A 20,011-nucleotide genomic window follows, 5' to 3' on the forward strand; every position below is an offset into this window, starting at 1 on the left:
ACATCCTGGAGAGGGTGCCAATCCATTACAGGGCACACACTCATGCACACACTACGGGCAATTTGGGAACACCAATTAGCTGACTTCATTTTATTGCCCCATAACGTTACTGAGTCTCGACCTGAGTAACTGATCAACCCCAGATCATAACACTGTCTCCAGAGGCTTGTACAGTGGACACTATGCATGATGGGAGCATCGCTTCATGTCCTTCCCTTCTCACCCTGACACGCCCATCACTCTGGGATAGACTCAATCTACACATTACCTTTTTCCATCACTCCAAAGCCCAATCTAGTTTATACAAATACAGCCTCCTAAATATTCCCATATTTAAATCCAGACTGTGACCAAACTTATTTTTTTTGCCCAGGCAGTGTGTATAACGTATATAAAGGTACATGCTGTGTAGTGATTAGGTGTGCAATGAACAGGACCCAAATAAGCACCATAAAGAAGAAGTATGCATTAAATTATCATGCTGTACACAGCTGAACAAGTATGCTAACATGTGAACAAGCAAACCTACCAAAAAAAAAAACTGAACTAAACTGTTTAGAAATATGGAGTAAACTAAAGTGTATGTTTAGACTGCACAAGTATACAGAATACAAATATAAAGTAATATATTACACAGATGTAAAGGTGTATGTAAAAAATCTGGAAGTATTGAAAGCTGCGCCACATCTTTTTCACTTATGTCCTTGCCTCAGGTTTTGGTTTTCTCCCTGGCTCTAATGACATCATCATTAATTTTAAATCAAATAGAATTTTATTTGTATAGCACAGTATAGCACTTGCATAGTATTGCGCAGCTTTCAATACTTTCAGTTTAACAATTGTCATTGTCACAAAGCAGCTTTACACAGCTTTTCAAAATAAAATTATGGAAATGTACAGTATGTGAAATGTGAGAAAATGTGTATGAATCCCAATGATCACATCGTCCCTGATGGACAAGCCGAGGGCAGTGTTGTTGAGGGAAAAACTCCCTGAGATGGTAATAGGAAGAAACCTTGAGAGGAACCAGACTCAACAGGGAACCCATCCTCATCTGGGTGATAACAGATAGAGGGATTGATCTGCACTCATACTGTGTGTTAGGAGTTCGTAACTGGAGGCTCAGGTACACTGTAGGAAACTCCAGTCCTGAACTAACGAGTGATTCCAGTTACAAGTCCTTAGAGAACAGCAGTCTGAATCAGCCAGGGACAGGATCGTCTTTATGGAGAAGTGGAACACATCCCAGAGACCACAAGGACCCAACAGGTCCTCTGATCAAGTACCTAGGACTGTATATATATATATACGTATACACAGTGAGGTCAATAAGTATTTGATCACCCTGTGATTTTGTAACTTACTTAGAAATCATGGAGGGTCTTCAATTTTCAGCATACAGGTAGGTGCATTTTCACTGTGAGAGACAGAATCTAAAAAGAAAGATCTGGAAATAACATTGTATGATTTTTTAACAATTTATTTGTTAATTACTGTATCAAATATGTATTTGATCACTTGAGTCAATTTTTTTTTAAATTTGGTATAGAAAGCCTTTGTTAACAATTACAGAGGTCAAACAGTTCCTGTTGTTCTTTATCAGGTTTGCACATACTGCAGGAGGGATTTTGGCCCACTCCTCCATACAGATCTATTCTAGATCTGTTAGGTTTCTTGGCTGTCGCTGTACAACACAGGGTTTCAGCTCCCTCCAAAGATTTTTTTATTGGATTTAGACTGGCTAGGTCACTCCAGAACCTTGATTTTCTTCTTACGGAGCCACTCCTTGGTTTTCCTGGCTGTGTGCTTTGGGATATTGTCATGTTGGAGACCCAGCCATGACCCATCTTTAATGCTCTGTCACATGCCCAATATGTCACAATACAAGGCCCTGTTCATCCTCTCCTTAATACAGTGCAGTCGTCCTGTCCCCTGTGCAGAAAAACACCCCCAGAGCATGATGGAGTTAAGACCAAAAAGTTCTACTTTGGTCTCATCTGACCACAGGACTTTCTCCCATGACTCCTCTGGATCATCCAGATGGTTCCTGGCAAACTTCAGATGGGCCTGGACATGGGCTGACTTAACCAGGGGAACCTTCCGTGCGATGCAAGATTTTAAACCATGATGTCTTAGTGTACTACTGATAGTAGGCTTGGAAACGATGGAAAGAGTCATTGATGCCCCATGTATGTGTGTGTGTGTATGTGTGTGTGTGTGTTTGTTTGTTGTGTGTGTGTAAATTTAAAGTTAGAGGACAGGAGGAATCAGCCCCTCCCATCTCCCCCTTCTCATCCTACACAGTAAAAATTTCTCCTCTCTTATTTGAATTTCACACACACAAATTCGCAAGAAACATCGCTAATGACACTTGCGTAAGTGCACACTAACGGAATCACTGCTGTAAAGTAAAACAAACAAATGAACCTTTACTTTACTTTTGAAAAGAATCGCGACAGAGCAGAGTTTCTGTGTAAAGCAGAGTGTGTGTGTGTGTGTCTGTCAAGTCGAAAGGGGATCGAGGGGGTGTAAAGGCGAGAGTGTGTGAAGGGGTACGATGTCAAATTATGTGCGCGCATACACATAATGATTGGCTGAAACAGAGAGGGAGAGTGAAAATGGATCTTTAATCTCTCTAATGAGACTTGCTTTTGCTTTACATGCGCACACACACGAGTGTTATAATAAACAGTACACACATGCTGTACACACTGATGTTGATTATACCAGTAAGAGACGAGCACTAAAACCCAGCAGGAGAGACGATTACCCACAATTCCGCAGTGCAATTAAGATTCAATTCAATTCAATTCAATTTTATTTATATAGCGCTTTTAACAATGGTCATTGTCTCAAAGCAACTTCACAAAAATAAAATAATTTTTTTTAAAAGAAAATATTTGGAAGTGTGTATGTGTGAGAAAAATGTGTCTAGATAATAATAAGATGAATGAATGATAAATAAAATATCTCTGATAAGCAAGCCATGGGTGACAGTGGCAAGGAAAAACTCCCTGAGATGGCAATAGAAAGAAACCTTAAGAGGAGCCAGATTCAATCAGGGAACCCATCCTCATCTGGGTGATAACAGATAGAAATAACATCATGTGTGTTGTGCAGGTAAAAGTTCAATATAACAGAAGTTATTTAAATTAACATGAAGTCCAGTTCAGCACAGGGAGTCAGTAGGTGCAGAGGGCAGATGGGGTCTGGATCACTGGGAGCACAGGAGCAGGATGTGTAGCTCCAATCATAATAAGGCAGAATTCAGCTGGAGCTGGTCCTTCTCTGGATGCCTCAGGATCCTCGCAGGGTTGGCCTTTGTCTACTGAAGCTGGCACAGTCTCCAGATGCCTCGGGATGGGTAGAAAAATACAGAACAGATAATTAGCGTAGTTGCCATTCAGGATAGGTGTACTGGAGTATGAAGTTATGGGATAAGTTACGCGTATGCCAGATTAAAGAGATGCGTCTTGAGTCTACTTTTAAACTAGGAAACCGTGTCTGCTCCCCGAACACTGTCTGGAAGGCTATTCCAAAGCTTTGGAGCTAAATATGAAACTGCCCTACTCCCTTTTGTAGATTTTAAAATTCTGGGAATTACCAGAAGTCCGGAGTTTTGTGATCTTAAGGAACGTGGTGGATTATAGCGTATCAGAAGACTGGTTAGGTATGAGGGAGCTAAACTATTTAAGGCCTTGTATGTAAGTAATACTATTTTGTAAATAATTCCAAACTGAACAGGTAGCCAGTGCAGGGATAATAAGAGAGAAAAAAAACGTTGGCTCAGTTGTGATCATGTGATGCTTGGCATCAAAACAAGAAGTGCATGCGTGATACATGATACTCGGTACTCGTAAACCAAGTCTTGTTTGTTTTCCAAGTCAAAATTTATTAAAAATCTTTGCTCGTCTTGCAAAACAGTCGCAAACCGCATTACTCGCAATCTGAGGTTCCACTGTATATATATGCATATATATATATATATATATATATATATATATATATATATATATATATATATAGTATAAGTCATACAGTGGAACCCCGGATTGTAGAACGCGGTTTGCGAGTATATCTATATATAGTATAGTACAGTATTTATATATATATATATATATAAACCTAGATATATGTATCCGCACTCTTTTGGCAAGATTGCATTTCCCATACCCACTCTCACTTCACTCTCGTCAAGGTCATATCCCCTATACCTGCTTTCTCTCAGGTTTCACCCCTTATACCTGCTCTGTCTTTGTGAGGTTATGTCCCCTATACCAGCTCTATTTCAATCATATTATACCCACGCTTTCTCTCTCTGTTTGTGAGGTCATACCCCCAAACCTCATACTCTCTCTTGGCGAGGCCATTTCCCCCAAAACCCCTCTCTTTCTCTCTCTCTCTCTCTCTCTCTCTCTCATGAAGTCATATGCCCAAACTTCACTCTCTCTCACGGCGAGGTTGTATCCCTGGTACCCGTTCTCTTTTCGACTGGTGTTTGGTACATTATGTATGACAGTGTGCAGAAAGAGTATATGTATACAGCACACTTTTCACAGGATGGACTGTGGCAGCATGAGCATGCAGTATGTAACTGTACTATTCTGTTCACATCAGACTAGATAAGGGTTATACACAGTACACCGCTGTAATGCACACTGTACAGTGCCACACTGGCAGAATTGGGACATGACCTCAGTCTGCGTTATCCTACAAAGGCTGTGAAACTGTCGGTGATGCTACCAGACTGTTAATGAGAGAGAGAGAGAGAGAGAGACACAAGAGAGAGGGAGAGAGAGAGAGAGTGGTTAGAGCAGTGAGGTAAGGCGACTCTCTGCGCTCGCGCGTCACGGCATGCCAGAACCGCGCGCTTCATATTCCTCCCTGTCTCAGCTAAGTAGCTGTCATTTACGTGTTAAGCGCGAAGACAGTTTATTATATATAAACAAGCTCTGTGTGTATGTGTGTGTGTGTGCACGGCTGCGTGCAAGAGCTTGTTGTCCTCCTTGCTGTCAGCTCCTTTTCTTGATGATGTCTCGAGCGTTTTGGACTCTGTCTCTGAGTGTGTATGTGTGTGTGTGTGCGCGCGCGCTTGAAGCGCCGGCGCCACTCGGCCGCTCTCTCTGGCACACGCAGAATAGAGCGCGAGCTCGCAGAAACAGTAACCCTTTCAGCGCTCGTGCACACTCCCAACCTTGCACTGCCATGTGAAAGCCAATCCGGCGCACACACTCTCTCTCTCTCTTACACACACACACACACACACTCACACACTCACTCACTCACACACACACACACACACACACACACACACACACTCACTCACTCACTCACTCACACACACTCACACACACTCACTCACACACTCACTCACAAACACACACTTAACCACACACACACACATACACTTACACACACACACACACACACACTCAGTCATGTGTATGTGCAGTATTATAAATATCTCCGTATCTAGGCTGTAAATCTCCTGGTTGTAGCGCGCTCTCCCCCCTGTATGCGCGAGCGCGTCACTGAGATTCTCATTCAGCGTGTGGCACGCGCTCCTCTGCCCGCGCCACGCGGCGTGTTTGTGTGAGTGTGTCTGCTGGCGGTCAGGGCACTCGCTTTCAGATATGTTAAGCAGCAAATAGCACGTGGTCAGGAGTCCACACAGTACACACACACACACACACACACACACACACTGTGTTACAGTTTTCGGGTGGTCTTGGGGATGAGTCTTCACCAGCAGCTGTTTTTATTTGAAATTGTGTGTGTGTGTGTGTGTGTGTGTGTGTGTGGTGTTTAGGATGACTGTGGTGAGTGAGTGTGAGTTTCAGTGATGTGTTTTACCCACATCTGTCTGTGGTTTTCTCTCTCCCTTACACACACACACACACACACACACACACACACACACAAATATATACATTTTTATATAATAAAAACAATTAATTCATAGTGTGTGTGAATTTGTGGTGAACTAGAAATATCAATTTGACTCTTTTCTGGTAGTGCTGAAAACCCCCAATCCTGTTGCCATAGCAACATAGCATTTTTCCATATACAGAGTTTATGAGTTATGAGACTGCTGCTTGAGAGAGACAGCGAGAGAGGGTAAGAGACAGAGAGTGTGAGAGAGACACTGCTACAATCAATTAGCGAAATACTTACACTTAAACTAAAAAAATCTAATCTGTGTGTGTCCTTCAGCTGTGTTTAATACAAATGAAATCCTTTACTTTACCTTCTTTAATCCTTACTCATTCTGTATAAAACCTAAATATATAATGTCTTATATATTAATGTTTTATCTTTACCATCACTAACCTATTTTACAAAGCCTGGAATATTCAGGTTTTGGGAACCAAATGTTCAAACACTTAACAAAACATAACCATAACACTAAACCCACCTGCCTAATTTAGTGTAGCACCCCCTTGTGCCACCAAGAAAGCCACCAAAACAGCTCTGACCCATCAAAGCCTGGACTCCACTAGCCCTCTAAACATGTGTGTTATCTGGCACTAAGTCGTCAGCAGCAGACACTTTAACTCCTATAAGTTGTGAGGTGGAGCCTCCATGGATCAGACATGTTTCTCCAGCACATCCTACAGACACTAGATCGGATTGAGTCAACACCACAAACATGTTCTTTAAACAGTGTGTGTGCAGTGTGTCAGGGCGCATTATCCTGCTGAAAGAGGACACTGCCATCAGGTATCACCGCCTCCATGAAGGGGTGTAACTCAGTGTGTAAAAGTGTTTAGGTAGGTGGGACGTATCAGAGTAACATCCACATGAGCGGCAGGACCCAAAGTTCCCAATAAAACATTGCCCAGACCATCACACTGCCTACTGGCCTTCTTTCCATAGTCTATTCTGGTGCCATTTCTTCCCCAGGTAAGTGACATATTATGTGATGTTAAAGAAACATGATCCATCAGACTAGGCCACCATCTTCCATTGCTCTGTGGTCCAGTTCTGGCAGAACAGCCTCACACTTTAGATACTTCCATATAGCTACTTTCGTTTGCCAGTAGAAACGACTCATGAATTATATATCATGCATCTTTATGGGCTATTGTTTTAATTACAAGGGCAAAGGCTAACAAAAGCACTTTTTGTAAGTCGCTCTGGATAAGAGCGTCTGCCAAATGCCTAAATGTAAATGTGATGTAAATGTAACAGACAGGTGTAAAAACTGTAACAGGCGCTTGCCTAGTTACGGGCTTCCGGCCAGCGGGGTCTCTGTGGGAAATTTTCCTTTTAATTTTATAAAAGAAGAAGCGAGGCTGGGCTATGTAATAGCAGCCGTAACACAGCTAATGTATTTTGCAAACCCGAGTGCGGGATATGTTTCATCCTAAGCGCATGAAAGTACATGGATTCAAATAAACTTGTTTAATTAATCAAACCCTTGAGTGAGTGTATTTCAGAGTGCAAAATGATACAAGAAATGGCTAGGTGGCTAACAACTAACAACATCAATGCATCAATGTGTAATGCACAATGTATAATAGTAGTTAATTTTTGATCGCTCAACGTTGAGCACCACTGTAACAAACTACCTACTGTTACTGAAACAATAAACTAAAAAGGTAAGGACAACCAGAGATACTGCTATACAATTAAACGTGTATATTTCACATATTATGCTTTGCATTCATGGACATTCCTTCTGCTGTGGTTACGCAGTAAGGTTTTTGCTTTGTTTTGTTTCCTGTTTCCCTTTGTTTGTCTGCTGTTCCCCTATGTGTTTGGGCTGTGTTTGGGGTGTGCACATGGGAGTGGATCTTCAGGTATCCACCGCATTTGTTAATTTGGCGACCAACGAGGGGCGATCAAAGGTTCACTTCTATTATACATTGTGTATTATACATTGATGCATTGTTGTTGTTAGTTGTTAGCCACCTAGCTATCTCTCGTACCATTTTGCACTCCAAAATACACTCACTCAAGGGTTTGATTAATCTAAAAAGTTTATTTAAATTAAATTGGGTCAAATTATGGCCGAGTCCAACACACGAGCTAGAGAAGGGTTGGTAGATCACGACTTTACAGCAGGCCCTTTCGTGACCAGATAGGATCAATCAAGAGCTTATTAACACCCTTAGCCACCTCTATCTGGATGCCGATGATGAGGAGGGTTCTGGGGTGGATGATGGCGGCCCACAAGGTAAACAGCTGCCTCCATCTCTTTCACCCGTCAGTGCTGAAGATGACCAAAGCTTCATTTCCATGGTGCTAGCAGCCCACCTCGGTCAGCAAGAAACGGCTTTGCAGGCACTAGAAGACAAACTCATCCAGCGAATGGATAAGCTATCAGATCAGGTGGATGAGCTGCAACGCAACTGCAACATTGATATTACAGTTTTTCGAAATTGCTTAAACACATTTCTTAAAACTATGCCTCATACTCCCAAAACAGTAAACACAAATCCACAACGTCTCACCCAATTTCCCAAACATTGTATTTTCAGATCAAAATGAAGCTCTACACTCAAAACCATTCACTCTTGCTGAAAAACCACAGACATCACACACAAGGCCTCAAAAACAAACACACTACAACATAGTCTTACATATTGGTGCAATAAATGAAAACAATATTTCCAAAACTTGCAGGTTATGTTCCTTGTGGTTTTTCCCCTTAAAAACCTTTTCACATGATGAACACAAAAGATGCAACCAATGTATATACAGTAGCACATTTTTATTCATGTACTATACAGTACAACACACACCTAAAACATTATTCCACTTTGGCATCCTGTCTTTGGTCTGGGTCAGGCCAGAGAATCTCATCCACATTACAGGCTATAGTGGCCCTAGCCAGGCAGCGGGGGTAAAATCCTCTTGCATGCCTGATCCACCCCTGGCATGCATCTACTGATATGTCTAGGCAGGCTTCTTCCTTGGCCTGGAGGAGGTGAACATGGACATAAGGTTCTCTGTGGTACACTTTCCACCACCATGCCAAAAATAACTCCGCTATCGGGGTTAGAAAGGCAGAGTATGCAGGCAGAAAGATGTTAGAAAACATTGGGTTATTGGTAAATTAGCCATGAACCTGAGCAGCGTGATGGAAGCAGACATTATCCCAACCAACAAAGTAATGAGGCTGCTCTGGCTGTGCTGGTTCCCTGTAGTCCAGCTGGAACATATGTTGTCTTAGACCATAAAGAAAAGCAAAAAGAAGCATAGTGTTATAGGGTACTAGAATGGCATGGCGGTGGAGTACCCCTCGTTGGCTGATGGCTGTGCACATATTGACATTCCCTCCACGGTGACCAGGGACATTTACAATAGCCCGATGGCCAATTATGTTCCTCCTCCTTCTCCTCCTTAAGGTCAGGTTAAAACCTGCCTCATCCACAAGGATAATTTCATGGGGAACAGGCCGTCCTTCAATTTCAAAGATTCTCTGCAAAACACATAACACAGTAAAGTAAATCGCTACCCTGAACCACAGTTCAAGAGTGCGCAAATGGCAGCATAAACTGCCATGCTGTGATGGAACACAATACTTCATACAATATCAAAACTCATACCTGAACATATTCCACTCATTGTTTTTTTTACTCTGGAATTAGTTCTTTCTAGCTAGTTAGTCTTTGTTAATCTATGTTGTTAAAAAAAATATTATGTTGTCAGGACAATCTGTCTTGTCTCCGCTAGCCAGCTAACTAGGCCTCTTAGTTAGCTAGTTTTAGCTCTTCTCTTAATTTATGTTGTATGTAGCACCTTGGTCCTGGAGGAACGTTGTTTCGTTTAACTGTATACTAACTGTATATGGTTGAAGTGACAATAAAGCGTACGTGGAAAGGCTGATGGCATTTATCCCTTAAGAGTGATGATCATCCTCAATCACTCTCCTTTGAATCTCTCACAGGCGGATTACATTATTGGCAATTGCCATGTTTACAAGCTGCTTCTCTTGCTCCTCCGACAAAAGCCTTAACCTGCCTCCACCAGGTGGTCTCTGTGTCCTACAAAATAAAAGCACTTATTACTGTAACTGTCACACATCCTTTACAGTACAGGAACTCAAAAGTTAGTTAGGTGGAGTGCATGAAGAGGCGGGAATCACAGTTAAGGACCATGATGGTGAGATACTTGCCACAGTCCCCTCTGTACTCTCCCACACTGCCAAAGACCGGTGGACAGTAGAAAAACACAGTGTGAGAAGCTGGGTGTCATTTAAATCTGCTCTGCTGAAGACATTCCTTGCTGAGGACCAAGATGTCTAGGCTGAGAAGCGTCTGAGGGAGGGGCTTTAGCATCCTGACAAGAGCATAAGGGACTTTGCCTTTCAATATTGGGCTCTGTGCCTACGATGAAAACCAGGGATGACGGAGAGAGAGAGAGTGCAAGCAACGCTGAGGAACTGGAATCCTCGGATTGCCAGCCTGCTGCGAAGCACAGTAACCACCACAAGTGAGCTGGTGCAAATTGGGACGCTGGTGGAGAGGATTTTTAATGCAGCCCAAGCATTTAGACAAAAGCAAAACTCTGTTTCAAAAGCAAAACCCTGTTTGTCACTAAAACAGATAAAGGAGAGTAAAAGACCCACCAGCCAAATTTAAATTCAAATTTTATTTGTCACATACACAGTCATACACAGTACAATATGCAGTGAAATGCTTATATGACTGCCAGTGACCTTAAAAAAAGAGAATTAAAGTTTATTCAATAAATATGAATAAAATAAATAAAATTAAAAAAATAATAATTTAACTAGGATAAAAATTGAAATAAAAATAGAAATATACTGTACATAAAAAATTAAATAAAAAATTAAAATATACTGTACAATAAAACATTTGCAATATAGCAGAAAAATGTGAAAAAATATGAATTGTAAAAATTTAGAAAATTGGTGTAAAAAAGACTGAGGTTGTGCAAATATGAATAAAAAGTGTCTTATTAAAGTCTCAGTATTGCTCAGGCTAGCCCTTCTCTGTTGTTGGTACAACTGACCCTAAACCCGTGGTTCTCAAAGTGTGTGGCGCCCCACTACTAGGGAATATAATAGGGAAAAAATAGGCAATGTGTGCAGGACATAAGAAATTGGATGCTAATTAACTTCCTTCTGCTAAATCCGGAATAGACAGAAGTTCTAGTCATAGGACCGCATACAGCTAGGAGTAAAATTTTAGATCACACCGTAACTTTAGATGGCCTTTCTGTTCCATCAAATGCAACAGTGAAAGACCTTGGTGTGATTATTGATTCCAGCCTTTCATTTGAAGCTCATGTAGATAATATTACCAGGATAGCATTCTTTCACCTCAGAAATATTGCCAGGATAAGAAATTTATTGTCACTAAACGATGCAGAAAAACTAGTTCATGCTTTCATCACCTCTAGGTTGGACTATTGTAATGCCTTACTGTCTGGTTGTTCAGCTTGATGCATAAATAAGCTTCAGCTAGTCCAGAATGCAGCAGCGAGAGTCCTCACTAGAACCAGAAGATATGAGCACATCACCCCTATCTTATCTTCACTCCATTGGCTCCCTGTGAAATTTCGCATTGATTTTAAAATACTACTCTTGACATATAAAGCATTAAATGTCACGCGCCGCAGTACCTGAGCGAACTGCTAGTGTCTTACGATCCGCCACACCTACTTCGATCAAAGGATGCAGGCTGCTTGTCAGTACCGCGTATTATTAAAACTACAGCTGGGGGCAGAGCTTTTTCTTACAAAGCCCCAAAGTTATGGAATAGTCTTCCAATTAGTGTTCGGGACTCAGACACAGTCTCAGTGTTTAAGTCCAGGCTAAAAACCTATTTATTTAGCCAAGCATTTTTATAAATAGATTTGCCATAGGTAAAGGAGCAGATCTGGGGGACTCATGGACGTAGAGTATTATGGTGAACTGGTATGTTTGGATGCTGTCTTCCTCACTCTCATTGATCACTCAGGTTTGCTGACGGTGAGGTGATTGGTTGCTTTACATCTCAGTTCCCCCTCATGTTTGTGTTTCCTTCTGGCTCTCCCTTTTAGTTATGATGTCATAGTTAGTCCTGCCGGAGTCTCTGCTTGCACTCTACAGTTAATATACATTCACATTATACATTGTGTGACTGTGACCATACCTAACTGTTATCTCTCCTCTTCTTCTCTTTCCCCCCCTCTTTCTTTTTCCTCTCTCCTCCTGTCCCCCCTTTCACTCTTTCTCTCTCTCTCTGTCGAGCTACACATGTCGTTCCTGAGCTGCCAGTGATCCAGACTCCCTCTGCCCTCCGGACCTGTCTGACCCATCCTGGTGCCCCGCTTCTGGCTGAAGATCTCGTCACATGGATGCCCCGTGTGTCTCTCTGGGATGCGTCTGGTGTCTGGGAATGATTCTCTCTACCTAGAAAATGGTTCTGGCCTTGACTGGTGTTGGCAACTGTTTCTCTGGGGACTTGACAGTTCGATAGTTCATGACTGGAACTTCTTACAAGTCTACCTGGGTCTTCAATAACTACCTGGACTCCATATTAACATCAATTAACATCAGCTATTATAGCTGAACTGCCTCCCACCCTACACACTGTATAAATGCAGATCATTTACTGCTTTCTGTTTCACCCAGATGAGGATGGGTTCCCTGTTGAGTCTGGTTCCTCTCAAGGTTTCTTCCTATTACCATCTCAGGGAGTTTTTCCTTGCCACTGTCGCCCTCGGCTTGCTCACCAGGGACAAACTGACCATTCTGATTCATACAAATTCACATTTCATACAAACTTAAATAATTCTTTTGACTATGTAAAGCTGCTTTGCGGCAATGAAAATTGCTAAAAGCGCTATACAAATAAAATTGAATTGAATTGAATTGAATACAGACATGACAGGTGGGGCGCAATGAACGAGAGGGAAATAGGTGAAAATAATAGGAAAGTACCTTTTCTAATTCATGCTTTTCTTTATTGACAATAAAGATTAGACACTCGAAACTAAACAATTACACGCAAAGAAATGGATCATTAATACAAGTAAATTAAAAAACATCAGAGAAAAAGTGGAACCATAGTGCAACAATAACTAATTTATGCTTAGTTCACGGTTTAACGTCGACATGTTAATTGCAGAGGAACAACATATAAGGAAACATTCGGTATTATATATGTAATTTCATTTATTCCAATGTGTATGCTGATGTTTCCGTATTTTTGTTAAAAAATTAATATTTTATCAGGCAGTACTAGTCTGGCATTTCTAGTTTCCGGTGTGGCAACAAAGTTGCTTTTTGATCCTTCAGGCGCTGAACAGAAGGGAAGATCAATATCGTTCTAAGCTTTTTGTTGGTATGCGGCATTTTGCGATGATCCCTAAATCATTTGTTGCGCCGTAGAGAATAATGGTGTTTAAACTTGTATTATCCTGCTACATATTTCTTGGTTCTCCTATGTTGGAGAGATTTTGTTGTTGAAGTAGTAAACTGAATCAGACCAGGTATCGTATCTTCTTTGGAAGCTAGTTTTAATGGGAGAATTTTGCCGTATTCCTCACGTTTTTGATATATCTGTTTTGTTGTGGCTGTCTATTTAATGTACTTGACACGTTTATAACGTTTTTCTTAGTAGCAGTAAAAGTTTAGTGAAACTTCTACTGCGTGTGTGTGTGTGTGCGCGCGTGTGCGTGCACGCGCTCTCTGCATGCGCAGCCATAACTTAAATTTGGAACGTTTTTGCTACCGCGATTTTGAGGACAGCTGTGCGTTAGTTACAATATTGAATGGCAATTATTAGCACAATGTATTCTGTTCTCGGGAACGTGTACAAATGCAGCAGTGAACAGTGTTCTGTGGAAATGTACTTATATCAGCTGGTGGTCGGTGTTTATGCATATAGCATAAAATTTCTAAGCATTACATCTCTTGGGAGTACAGTAGTTCATACACTGTTGTGTGCTTTTGTATCTTTGCTGCTGTTACTATTGCATGCTGGCAAGATCTTGTCAGTCTGTAAACACCTGTCAAACGGGATAACCAGCCATATGCACTATTGCTTATACTGTCACAATTAAAGTGTAATGCAGTGTAGAAACTGTCACTAATTATTTCCCCCTAACATTATTTCACTTCTTCATGTTTTTCCACGAACTGGTGGTGATCAGCTCTTGACACACTACTTAGGTAAGTTTATCCTGCTCATCCTATAATATTTAAAATGGAATAGTTAAGAATTAAGTGGATGTTAGCAAAGCTTAAGATATTAGCTTTAGAGATATAAAATTGTAGTATAATAATGACATTTTTAGCTGTTGGGTATTAGTTAGAAATGCTATGGACAAGGCTTATATTATGACAGTGAGTTCAGGACAGTTTTTCTTGCTGTAATCGAGCAGCCCTAAGACACAGTTCATAAACTGTGTTCTTAGATTTTTGTATTCTCTTTAAGATGAAATCAGTGAGTTTTCACATTAACAATGGAATGATTAAATTATTGTTTCATAAAGCATGAATGTTTACTTTGTTGTAACCTGATGTCTCTGATCTTTTGTGTACTGTACTATAGGACTCGACTGCAGATAATGCACAGATAGACCTGGAGCAGCTCACCATGGAAGTGTTTGTGATACGAAAGCAAGGGGAAGGACCACAGGTTTTATTGTATTTGTATGGAACTTTTTTTAAGTTCAGTTTTATATCAATGTTCAAAAAGTTAAGCATACACAGATTCTTTAGATTAGTTGTTAAAGCTCAAACTAAAGATCCACTGTGGTTTACGTGGAATGTGGAAAAACTTCAGGTATGGAAGGACATACTTTTACAGTATATAAATGGTCATTTTCAGTTTTCTCCTAATCACCTTTTGTATCTAGGTTGTGGCAAACACTTTTTGTTGATTTCTTTTTTTTTTTCTTCAGTACTACAGCTGTCCATTTAACAGCAATATAATTGTTTTTAAGATTTAGACATAATTAACAGACCAAAAGTGTTTTTAGTTTTTCCTCTCCTGGTGAATGTTCCCTTACGCTTCACAGTATTCACTGCCTGTTGGTTAAAAATTTGTTAAAGGAACAAATTTGAATTACTGCCAAGTTCTGCATATGTTATTTGGACAATAGTGTGAGCTGTATGTTGTGAAACAGTTAAGCATAGCTTATTGATTTCAGAGAAGTCCTTCCTTGACACCTAGGTAAATCAATAGTTAGTTTTCAAATAGTACTCAATTTGTTTTAGTGAAAGATAAAAATTTTTACAATTGTTTGCCTGTAGTGCATGATTTAAAAAACTGGTATGTAAGTACAATTTCTATAATAAAGTGTATAATGTAACTTTAAAAAGTGAATTTTTGAATTTAATTAAGTTTTAAGAAAAAATAATATCTGACATTAGGGTAACTGTAAAAATTACTTTTACTAAAGGAAAATTACTATGTTGGAAATAAGTGATATAGTACTTTGGAGTAAAGCTTATAATTAAGTTAGATTTTTTGGAAAGTTTAAGTTGATTTGACTTAAAATCAAGTTAAAATAATGCACACTTCTAAATTAACAACACTTAAAATATTAAAGTACATTGAAGTTAAATCTGTTGAGTTGGTCTGACTTGTTAACTTAATAAAAAAAAACTTAATTTAATCATGTGTTACCAGTTGAGATAATATAATTAAGTTGATCCAACAATTCTCTTTTTACAGTGTACCTGGTTTTTGACAGAGGTCTGCAGTGTACTTCCCAGCTACTTAACACCATTTGCCAGCAATAGGGCATGACCCAAAAGCTCACCATGGCCTACCATCCCTAAATTAACATCACACAACAAACAATGGGCTCCCAGCCAGTGGTGGTGCTTTGGGGAATTTTCCTCTTAATTTTATAAAAGAAGAAGAGAGGCTGGGCTAGGTAATAGCAGCCGTAACAAAGCTAATGTAAATTGCAAACCTGAGTGCAGGATGTTTTTCATCCTAAGCGCATGTGAGCACATGGGTTTAAATATGTTTGTTTGGTGTAAAGCCCGTAAATGTTCCCCTGGATATAAACACGTCATTGGCTGTGTTTGGGGTGTGCACGCGGGACTGAATCCTTGGCATCCACCGCGCTACCATTAGAGAGACATAGGCGCTCGGAAGACGTTGGGAGAGAAGCAGGAAACTCTCTGTGTTGATTACTAATTTATGGACTTAGTCAGTAGAGCAAAGGCTCTGAACATTCGGATAAAATAACAGACTGTGTAAATGGTGTAAAGCACAATAATTAAATGTATATACATGTTAAATATATACTTGGTATCTCTGGTGGACCTTACCTTTTTCTGCTAACGACTAGTTTAGGGAGTTGGGTACAAGACAACAACCTATCTCTGAATATTAATAAACAAAAAAAAATGCTAATTGACTTCAGAAAGACATGGAGCAACCACGGTCTGCAAGAACTGCTGGCTGGCAGCAGGCCAAATCAGTCACCAGGCCACCGGAATTTCTCCCAGTGCTCTCAATGGCCAGTCAAGGCCTGATCTTTTCCATGGAAGCTGTTCCTTTGTTGACTTTAATTGTTGCTTTAAGTTGATGTATTGTGTTAAAAGATGAAAAAGATGTTATTTGCAGATCCATAATTATTATTATAATAGTTTTTTTATTTCTATTTTTATTCTACTTTATTTTTATAATTTTATTACTTGTACATAATGTAAATTTTAAAGTCTTTTACAGCTAAAGTTTATTTCCATATTTCTCTATATTTCTAATTTGTAAAATTCATAGTCATATAAGAATTTCACTTTATATCAAACTGTGTATGACTGTGTATGTAATGAATAAAATTAGAATTAGAATTAGAATGATTGCTTCTATCTTGATTAGAGCCAAAGTCCGAGAGAAGCAACTTGGTCTTTTTGGTGATAAAGGGCGTCTTGTTTTTGTACTAACTATATCTTTTAGAATCATGCTTGATAAGTTTTAAGGAAAATCCTGTAGAAACAGCTGGCTTTTATTTAGGGCTTATCAGAATCACATCAATAACCGTGTTTATATGGACTATATTCTGATTGGAAATTCGAAATTCAATTCAATTCAATTCAATTTTATTTATATAGCGCTTTTAACAATTTACATCATCACAAAGCAGCTTTACACAATCAAAAGAACTAAGTTTGTATGAAATGTGAATGTGTATGAATCAAAATGATATGATTGTCCCTGATTGTCCCTGATGAGCAAGCCTAGGACGACGGCGACAGTGGCAAGGAAAAACTCCCTGAGATGGTAATAGGAAGAAACCTTGAGAGGAACCAGACTCAACAGGGAACCCATCCTCACCTGGGTGAAAACAGATAGCAGGGATTGATGTGCATAATAATATGCGAGACTGAAAGTTCAATATAAGAGGAGATGTGTAAGATTAAAGTCCAGTTTGTTCCTGAAGGCTCAGGTAGACTGTGAAAAATTTCAGTCCTGAACTATTGAGCGACTGAAGTCACAGGTCCTCAGAGAACAGCTGTCTGCATCAGTCGAGGACAGGACCACCTTCATGGAAAAGTGGAACCAACCCCAGTCACCACACGCATTCCAGGCAGACCACACGGGGGCATCCATGTGATAAGATCTCCAACCAGAAGCAGGACTCCAGGATGAGTTAGAGAGGTCCAGCGGGCAGAGGGGGTCTGGATCACTGGCAGCTCAGGAGCGACATGTATAGCTCGACAGAGAGATAGGTAGAGGAAAAAGGAGAGAGGGAGAGAGAGAGAGAGAGAGGAGAGAGCAGAAAAGGAGAGAGCAAAGAGATGGAGAAATAACAGTTAGGTATGGTCACAGTCGAACAATGTAAAAAGTGAATGTATATTTAGTGCAGAGTGCAAGCAGAGACTCCGGCAGGACTAACTATGACAGCATAACTAAAAAGGGAGAGCCAGAAGGAAACACAAACATGAGGGCTTCCAGAGATGTAAGGCAACCAATCAGCTCACAGTCAACAAACCTGAGTGATCAATGAGAGTGGGGAAGACAGCATCCAAACATACCAGTTCACCTAATACTCTACGTCCATGAGTCCCCCAGATCTGCTCCTTTACCTATGGCTAATCTATTTATAAAAATGCTTGGCTAAAGAAATAGGTTTTTAGCCTGGACTTAAACACTGAGACTGTGTCTGAGTCCCGAACACTATTTGGAAGACTATTCCATAACTTTGGGGCTTTGTAAGAAAAAGCTCTGCCCCCTGCTGTAGTTTTAATAATACGCGGTACTGACAAGCAGCCTGCATCCTTTGATCGAAGTAGGCGTGGCGGATTGTAAGACACTAGCAGTTCACTCAGATACTGCGGCGCGAGACCATTTAATGCTTTATACGTCAAGAGTAGTATTTTAAAATCGATGCGAAATTTCACAGGAAGCCAATGCAATGTAGATAAGATAGGGGTTATGTGCTCATATCTTCTGGTTCAAGTGAGGACTCTCGCTGCTGCATTCTGGACTAATTGAAGCTTGTTTAAGCACCTAGTTGAACAACGAGATAGTAAGGCGTTACAATAATCCAACCTAGACGTGATAAAAGCATGAACTAGTTTTTCTGCATCGTTTAGTGGCAATATATTTTTTTATCTTGGCAATATTTCTGAGGTGAAAGAATGCTATCCTGGTAATATTATCTACATGTGCTTCAAATGAAAGGCTTGAATCTATAATCACACCGAGGTCTTTTACTGTTGCACTTGATGGAACAGAAAGGCCATTTAAAATCACATTGTGATCAGAAAGCTTACTTCTAGCTGCTTGTGGTCCTATGACTAGAACTTCTGTCTTATCAGGATTAAGCAGAAGGAAATTAATTAGCATCCAATCTCTTATGTCCTGCACACATTGCTCAACTTTAGTAAGCTGGTTTTTCTCATCTGGTTTTGCTGAAACGTATACTTGTGTGTCATCAGCATAACAATGAAAACTAATACCATGTTTACGAATTATGTTGTCTAGAGGAAGCATGTAAAGGGAAAAAAGCAGTGGGCCTAAAACAGAACCCTGTGGAACACCAAACTCAACTTGAGAACATGAGGAATGGTCACCATCTAAATCTACAAACTGATAACGATCAGTCAAATAGGATCTGAGCCATAAGAGGGCCGTTCCCTTAATTCCTACTACATTTTCTAATCTGTAAAGGAGAATATTATGATCAATGGTGTCAAAAGCTGCACTGAGGTCGAGTAACACAAGTATAGTGACACAACCCTGATCAGAGGCCACTAGGAGGTCATTTACTACTTTAACGAGTGCTGTCTCTGTGCTGTGATGAGGCCTAAATCCTGACTGATACAATTCATGTATGCTATTCCTATGTAGATATGAACATAGCTGTTGTGATACTACCTTTTCCAGAATTTTAGAGATAAACGGGAGGTTTGATATCGGCCTGTAATTGGAAAGCTGACAGGGGTCAAGGTCAGGTTTTTTGATTAGTGGTTTAATAACTGCTAATTTAAGGGATTTAGGGACATACCCACTGCTGAGTGAACAGTTAATTACTTTTAACAGGGGTTCTGTTATTGCTGGAACTATCTGCTTGAGAAAATGTGTCGGTATCGGATCTAATTCACAGGTTGACGATTTTGAAGAGGAGATGAGTGAAATTAGTTCACTCGCTTCAAGGGGAGTAAAGTATTCTAGGTTCTGATGTGATGTGATGTGATTAATTTATCATCTGTATCACTTAAATTGTCTGGTTTTAAAGCCTGAATTTTTTGCCTAATATTTATGATTTTGTTATTGTTATTGAAAATTGTTCATGAAATCCTCACTACTGTATGTTGTTGTTGTGGAGATTTCTGCAGTGGTCTTGTTTTTAGTTAATTTAGCTATGGTATTAAATAAAAATCTAGGATTATTTTTGTTATTTTCTATAAGAGTGGAGAGATACATTGACCTAGCAGCACTGAGAGCTCTTCTATAGTTCAGGATGCTCTCCTTCCATGCTATTTGGAAAACTAACAATTTAGCAATTTAATAAATGACCTGTTTACATAACCCATGACAGTATGTTTATATACAGAAGAAGGAGTATTATCTTGCTTTAAAGA

This window comes from Clarias gariepinus, chromosome 4 (genome assembly GCF_024256425.1).
Source record: "Clarias gariepinus isolate MV-2021 ecotype Netherlands chromosome 4, CGAR_prim_01v2, whole genome shotgun sequence".
NCBI lineage: Eukaryota > Metazoa > Chordata > Actinopteri > Siluriformes > Clariidae > Clarias > Clarias gariepinus.